At 41.2% G+C, this 8374-nt stretch overlaps 1 pseudogene; it reads left to right on the plus strand.

The window, feature by feature from the left end:
• The first annotated feature begins 710 nt into the window (after window positions 1-710).
• On the plus strand, window positions 711-1325 carry LOC142433179 (protein YIPF4 pseudogene; annotated as a pseudogene).
• The last annotated feature ends 7049 nt before the right edge of the window (window positions 1326-8374 follow it).

The raw sequence follows: 8374 nt of genomic DNA on the forward strand, positions 1-8374 counted from the left end.
ATGAATATTGGGGCACAGATGTCTGGCTGTGGTTTGTTTTTTGTCTGTTCTGGGTATATGCCCAGTAAGGAGATTGCTGGAGCATACGGTAGCTCAATTTTCAGCTGTTTTAGATATCGCCAAATCGACTTCCCTTGTGACCATTTTTCTTCACTCCCAGTGACGTGACTGCATCAACTGGGCTCAGGCACAGCAGCAATTGTGAAGATGGCGCCAGATAGGGTAGTGTTTCATCCTATTGTGCTTATGGGTCAGAGATGAGTTGATGGCACCTCACAATGACATAATCAGAGCGAAGAAAACATTTTCAACAAAATAGCAAACTGTTAAAAATCAGCACTCTGAGCAGTGTCTACTGAGAGGACTTTGGTGGAGAGGTTTCAGGGATAGATTCAAATGCACGCTTTTCGGGCTTCGCTCACAGGCCTCCAGGTAGGGTGAGCAGGTGTGGTCACCATCAGTTTCCTTCACCATGGATGATTCAGAGGCACCTCGAGATGTGGCCGCCAGCGGGCCTTCCCCCAGTGGATTCCCCCAATTGAAAGGGGGACTTCTCCTTTGACTCCTGAGTGGAGGCAGAAGACATCTAGAACCAGTTGCTGGACTGAGCAGGAGCTCCTCCTGGGTGTATTGTCCTTGACTCTCCTTTCAAAGTGCAGTGTTCACATGGAGCCGAAGCTTCAGAGAAAGGATCCTGAACGTAATCCTATCTCAGCGGTTCAATAGCATCTCCAGATGTCAAAGTAAACCTTGGTGGAGGTTTGTATCAAACAATCTACAGCTACTACATTTCTGAGACAGAAATGGCTTTTGGAAGTTGAAGATGAGGACCCTGAAGATTACAAGCCACTCTTGGAGGAATTGGATCTTGCTCTAAAGGGTATTTACTACAAAATCCGGTGTTTTTTGATGCCGCCATTGTGTGGTTCTAATAGATAAGTGGTGAGTCCTGACTTTTGGGGTTCTCTGGGTGTTGTTCTTTTCTTTACTATGATATGGAACATGATTTGGACCATGCAGGGTGATCTCCTGGATTATCACCATTTGGATATTTGGTTCCCTAATAATTTTGTTACTGGCCAGAGTTCTTGGTGGAGACGTTGCACATGGCCAAGTGCTTGGAGTTATAGGCTATTCATTCCTTCCTCTCATTTTAATAGTCCCTGTGCTTTGGGTGGTGGGATGATTTGAAGTAGTGTCTACACTTAGAAAACTGTTTGGTGTGTTCTGGGCTGTCAACTGTGCTGCTTCATTGTGAAGAATTCAAGACAAAAAGATTCCTGATTTATTCAGTCTTCTTACATGCATGTTTTGTCTTAATATAGAGAGATGCGACCTGAAAAAGCCATAATTGAGTGGAAAAAGACAGTATTGCATTTGTATGTAAACTGGGAATGCTTGCTGATATAATTTTATATATTCCAGATGTAAAGATAGAATTAAGTTCTTTTAAAAATTTTGTGTGTGCACCTGGGCCCACCAAGCTCAGAGGACGATAGCATGGCTCAAAGGGCCCAATGTACAGAGAGGACCATATAGCCGACCCCATGGCGAGATGCGACATCCTGCACTGACCCATGGCGCTACACGGGACAGCACCTGAGACACAGTGGGGGATGTGAGACTCAGCTGACCCCAATGAATTGAATATATGGACATTATATTTTTTATAAATGGATAAATAAAAATTAGCACCATGAACAAATGAGAAGAACTAGTGATTTTTAAAATAACATTTTGAAGCAACCATGTGTGTGCGTCTATTGCTTTCTCTCAGTGTGTGTGTGTGTGTGTGTGTGTGTTACAAGAGGGCTTTAAGAATGCTGTAGAAAATTTCCATGATCTTTTAATTCCATTTTTCAGTATGTATCTTGATCGCATGTTTGACACATTTCAGATGGAAAACATTGGTAAAAATTTTCAATTTCTGCATCACTAGCTTTAGTGGTTGGTGCATAAATCTGAATAATTGTTGTATTAGCTGGATTCCCTTGAATAGAGATATATATTATCCCATCACAGACACAATTATGCTTCAAGATAGATCTTGAAATGTCCTTTTTGATTACGATGAATATGAAACAGATTTATCTCAAATGGTCATTCCCGGCATAGTAGACCATATGATGGCCTGATTCCAATCACTAATGCCTGCGATATCAATCTTTATGTGGTGCATTTCCATTTTTGACTACTTCTGATTTTCCTAGATTCATACTTCATACATTCAATGTTTCAATTATTAATAGATGTTTTGGGGCAGTTTCTTTTCATTTTGAGCCATGCCCCATCAACAAGTGAACTTCCTGAAGGCTTTACTCTATCCACACCATTATAGTCAACTCTACTTTGAGAAGCCAGCTCTTTCTCAATCATATTTTGAGTGCCTTCCGACCTGAAGGGCTCATCTTCTAGCATTGTCTCCGACAATGTTTTGCTGCTGTTCATAAGGTATTCATTGTCTAGTTCCTCTGAAGTGACAACCTACTTCTTCTTCATTGTCTGGTCTTAGTTTGAAAGCCCTACTGAAACCTATTCACCTTGGGTGCCCCTACTGGTATTTGAAACACCAATGACACTGCTTCCAGCATCATAGCAACACACAAGTCACTCCAGTTTGACAAAATGACAGACACCTGGGGGGGGGGGGCGGGCAGGGGGTTTCCAACTCGGGGTTTTGGGGGCTATAAATCTTTACAGAAACTGCTCAATTTTTTCCCAATGAGAAGCTGGTGGGTTTGTGGTCAGCAGTCCAATGCTTATCCCACAGTGCCACCAGAGCTTCTGTACTCAATGTAAAGGAAACACAAATCCTCTCCATGATGAAACACCATCATGGAAAAAGGGGAAAATTGAAGCTGTTAAAAATTTCATTTTACTTGGATCCACACTCAGTGCTCATGGAAGCAGCACTCAAGAGATCCAATGATGTATTCCATTGGGCAAATCTGTTTTAAGAGTTCTCTTTAAAGTGAGAACAAAGGTATATCTGCCCCAAATCATGGTACTTTTAATCACCTCCTATGCATGTGAAAGCTGGACCAGGAATAAGGATGTGCACAGAAGAGTGGATGAATTGGAATTAGAGTGTTGATGAAGAATGTTGAAAGCATCCCATGGCCTTGCAGAACACACAAATCTGTTTTGGAAGAATTACAGCCAGTTGCAGAACCACAGCCTGCTCCTTAGAAATGAGGATGTCGAGGCGTCATCTCATGCACTTTGAACATGTTATTATCAGGAAAGACCAGTCCTGGGAAAGGACATCATACTTGGTAAAGTGAGGATCAGTTAAAAGAAGACCTTCAAGGAAATGAATGGACGCAGTAGCTCTAACAGTGATGAGGATGGTGCAGGCAGGACCACAGTACTTCATCCTGTTGTATGTAAGGTAGTTATGAGGTGTAGCTGATTTGCCTGCACTTAATAACAATACCAAGACTCTTTGAGATGCTAGTCTCTTCATCTTTGTATCTGACAACTTTTTTTCAGAACTGTAGAAGGTGTTTTAATTACCTCCTAATTACCCTATTGGTGAGGGAGAGAATCCTGCCCTACGGATCTGGGGATGGTTGAACACCTGACACTGGACAGATGAGATTGACTCACAGTCCTGGAAATGAGGACAGAACATGCCACACAAGACCATCTGGGAGTTGCTTTTGGAACAGAATCAGCCAGTAGGGACTGTGGGAGGCATGTTTAATAGTATCAAGAGAGTGTGGTGCCCCCTGGTTCTCACGGGAGCTTGTGATTGCTTGTTTGAATACTTCTGTGGGCTGGCACAGAACTGAAGCCCTCCACTCAAGGATAGGCAGGAATTGCACCTAGTCTGTTTGATAAAGATTGTTTGGTGAGGAGAGCAAACGAGAAGAGGTTGTATTTAGGCTGTTCAAAGGTCACCTGATTTCACCAGATGTCTAGGCAGCACATAATATCAAATCTTAGTTTTAGGACTTAAATCACCAAACACAAACCAAATCCATTGTCTCTAAGTCAATTCCAAATCATAGCAACCCTGTAAGATTATAGGACTGGTCCAAAGGGTTTCCAAGGGTGCATCCCCCCCATCTCTTGTTGTATTTTGTGTGGTATAAGTTTATTTTCTTCTCTTTTACAACCTTTTCTTTTTGTGAATTAGGTGAAATTTACCCAGCGGATCACCAGTGTGTAGACAGGGTTTCCTAGAGGAACAAAACCAGGGCACTTATGGGCTTGGACAGCACTGGATTGGGATGCTTTCTGAATGTACACTTACCTTTCATATCAAGCTCTCTTAATATACATATGATTTTCTCTGGATTTATTTCGCTAGTCTACCCAGACTAACACAAAGGCCTTCCTCTGTTTTCCTGCCCTTCTACCTTATCAAACATAATACCCTTCTCCAGGGACTGATCTCTCCTGAGATCATGTCCAAAGCACCTGAAATGTAGTCTCACCATCCTTGATTCTAAAAACGTATTCTGGCTGTACTTATTTCAAGACAGACCTTGTATGTTCTTTTGGCAGTCCATGGTACCTTCAGTAGTCTTCAACAGCACCATATTTCAGATGGATCAATGTTCAACTTGCTTTAAAAATTTTTTTCAGCTTTCATATGCATATGAGGCTATAGAAAATATTATGGCTTGGGTCAGGTGTGCCTTAGTCTTCAAAGTAACATCCTTGCTTTTCAGCACTTTAGAGAGGTCTTTTGCAGTGGATTTACCCAATGCTATATGTTGTTTATCTCTTGACTGCTGCTTCCCTGAGTATGATTGTGGATCCAAGCAAGATGAAATCCTTGAAAATTTTAATTGTAGGGATTTTGGCTTTCTTTAAATTGAGTTGTAATCAGTATTGAAGGCTGTAATCCTTGATCTTCATCTGTGAGTCTTCCTCACTTTCAGCAAGCAAGGTCGTGTCATCTGTATATTGCAAGTTGTTATAAGCTTTATTCATACATACATATTGAATAAGTATGCTGAGAGGATACAACCCTGGCGCACACATTTCTTGATTTTAAACCATGCAGTATTCACTTGCTCTGTTCAAATGACTGCCTCTGGATCCATGTAAAGCAGTGGTTCTCAACCTTCCTAATGCCGCAACCCTTTAATATGATTCCTTGTGTTGTGGTGACCCCAACCATAAAATTATCTTCGTTGCTTCTTCATAACAGTCATTTTGCTACTGTGATGAATCAAGCGATCCCTGTGAAAGGGTTGTTCGACCCCCAAAGGGGTTGTGACCCACAGTTAAGAAACGCTGATGTAGAGCTCCCACATGAACACTGACATGTTCTGTCGTTCTCACTCTTGTTAATACTATCGTAGTTTGTTATGGCCCACACAGTCGAATGCCTTTACATAGTCATTGTTTCCTTTATAGACCAGTGAATTGTTTGACTGAAAATTGAGTCACAAAGTGAGTTTAGTACCAGACCTGAAGGATGGTCCAATAATAGCGACTTGACATATAAGTCTGGTCTCTTTTATTGCTTTGAGTTTTATTTCATATTTTTATCCCACTCTCTCTTGGGCTCTCTAAAGTGATCCCTTGTACAGCAGTTTTATGAATAATCTACTCCATGTGCCAAGCGTAGAGAGGAATAAAAAAATGAATCAGCCCAATGAGGAATACACAACAGAATATATAAATTGACAGCATGTAATACCCCCCAACTCATTGCCATCTAGATGATTCTGACTCGTAGTGATCCTATAGGACAGAGGAGAACTGCCCCTGTGGGTTTCTGAGATGGTGAGTCCCAGGAAACAAAGATTGTAAGCAGGAAGGCCTGGGCATGTTTGGAAAGTGAAGAAATGTGAAGTGGCTTAAATCAGGTTTGGAGAGTCATGGGAGAGTGAAAATTGGTGCGGATCCAGGCTTGTTCAGAAAAGGTCCAGCTCTCATGCCACCAACAGGGATGAGGTGCCAATGATTTTCCTGGAGAAGATTCATTTTGAAGAGACAGTTTATGATCTCCCTAAATTGATCTTACAAATGATGTCCATGTACAGAAAAACTGAAAATCCAGTTGAACACCAAGAACAGAAATCTGTTATATTCACACTCCTCACTTTCTGTCATCTCCAAGACACGTTCCATCCCAAACTGAGATATAATTTACATTCAATAAAACTCAGCATTTTAAAATGTACAGTCCAGTGATGTTTTGTACATTCACAAAGCTGTGCAATCACCACCACTATCTAATTCAGGAACATTTTTTATCACCTCAACGATAAATATTCTAGTCACTAGTAATTACTCATATTTCCCCCTCTCCTCATCCACTAACCCAAACCAAACCAAACCCACTGCTATCGAGTTGATTCCAACTTTAAACAACCACTAAATCTGCTTCCTGTATCTATGGATTGGTCCTGAAAGGACAGTTTTCTTCATACAAACACATATGAATTAGCTTAAAAAGTTAATGAAAAAATGTAAGCAAAATTCCCTACATACTTTCCAAAGTGTGTGTGTTCCTTCTCTCCAAATAAATGAACTTATGCATACAGTTTTTTAACTGTGATGACTCCTGAAAAAATGTACCAGGAACACATAAAATTGGTTTGTGGCAGGACCAAAGATGAATTGGGGGAAAAAAGGAGGTTGGAAACAGTGAAACTTCTCAGCCATGCCTGCAGTATGGTGTCCAGGAGCCATGGGGGTAAGAATGAGGACACCAGCAGTGTAAGGGATGTTGTGATATGCTTCCCATATCCCTGCCTCATAACCAAGTTACTCATTACTTCAGCTGCAGAAGTGTTGTAGCTGATGGTTCTCAGCTGAGTCCCCTCTGGAAATTGCACTCATCTGAAGAGAGCTCATTAGCCTCAAATCACATTCTTTCTCTGGGGCAGCGCAATCTAATGATTGGTCAAGGGAAGGGGTTGTGTAGGCACAGATACCTTTCCCAACTTGGGGAATCCAGCTCCAGAACTCCCTTCAGGGTAAGTTGAGGCCTTTATTGTCACTGGTTTTATGTCTATCTGTTTCCTCCCTTCCAATCTTGCTTCTTCGCTCCCCCAAATGCTTGTTCCTGAGAGTATCCTTAATCAACTTCTTGTATATGGCTCTCTATTTCAGAAGCTGTTTTCCAGGGAATCTAGGTCTCTGCCAAACAGTGAGCATGGAAAAAGAGTTCTTGTAAACAGATGTCTTTGTGGAAATATGAAATGGACAAAGCTTGATGATTGATTTACGACAAAGAGACTAATCAAAACACACATACGCCTATATAATTTATTCACACAGATGAACTTTATATATTAAATTACAAGATGTATGTATCAAATTATACATTCTATCTATGTGAAAACACTTTCAGAGGCATATGCTCTGAATCTGCCTTTGTCAGCAACAGTGCCTGCAGTTGAATATGTGAGATGAATTAGATTTGGTCTCTTTATTAAAAAAAGGCTACAGTGTTTGGAGGCACACAGAGCAAACAGCTATCTTTAATATACTATGGTAAACGATAAGGAACAGTCATAGGGAAATATTAAGGGAGTGGAAATGACAAGGTCTTATGCTGAGATGATTTGCAAGATGACAGTCATCATGTGACATGGAGAAGGCAGATGAAGGAGAATGAAATTAGAAAATAAATATCTAGGCTAACATGTACCCAGAAAAGTTGGAAATATGGGTTGGAAACTCCAGAGAGTGGTCATGCGTAGAACTATGTATTTAGGTGGCATTTCTATAGAGATAAAAGTTAATACTTTGGGAACAGATGAGATTGTCAAGAGAGATCATATAAGATAGAAACTTTAGAATGATCTACAGCAGTGCTGATTCATTTCTGAATTCAGGTTTCCACTTTCTATGCCAACACTCGTGGCAGACATAACTTAGCACAAGGCATCACCAGTAAATCTATTTATCAGTCCTGGTTTCTGCTCAAGGTCTAGGCGTAATGGCCCAACTGTAGGTCTTCAAGGGAGAGTGAGAGCATCTCTAGTTAGTTGGCTGAGAGAGAACACTCAGGAAGCAGAAAATTTAGGAGAGTGTGGAAGCAAGAATGTTTCAAGACAGAGGAATCAATAACATTTACCAAACGACTGAATGAGTTGAGGACTGGAAGTGACCATGAGACTTGAATAGGAGGCCAGTAGAAAACGGTTGACAGGAAACGGAGATAATGATGCAAGTTTCAGTAGAGAATGGGAAATCTCTCAATGGTTGTCCACGAACAGCCTGCCTTGGACTCAATTGAAACTCTTGATGAACTTTCATTCCCAGGATTTACCCTGGAACCATGAATTCAAGCTTCGAGGGAACTCTGGCTTCCAGGGGAGCACTTCACTTATTTCACTTGTGATTGCGACTTGAGTGCAGGTTTTATATTCAACAACTTAGACACACCCTGCCTCATCGC

This window comes from Tenrec ecaudatus, chromosome X (assembly GCF_050624435.1).
Source record: "Tenrec ecaudatus isolate mTenEca1 chromosome X, mTenEca1.hap1, whole genome shotgun sequence".
Lineage (NCBI taxonomy): Eukaryota > Metazoa > Chordata > Mammalia > Afrosoricida > Tenrecidae > Tenrec > Tenrec ecaudatus.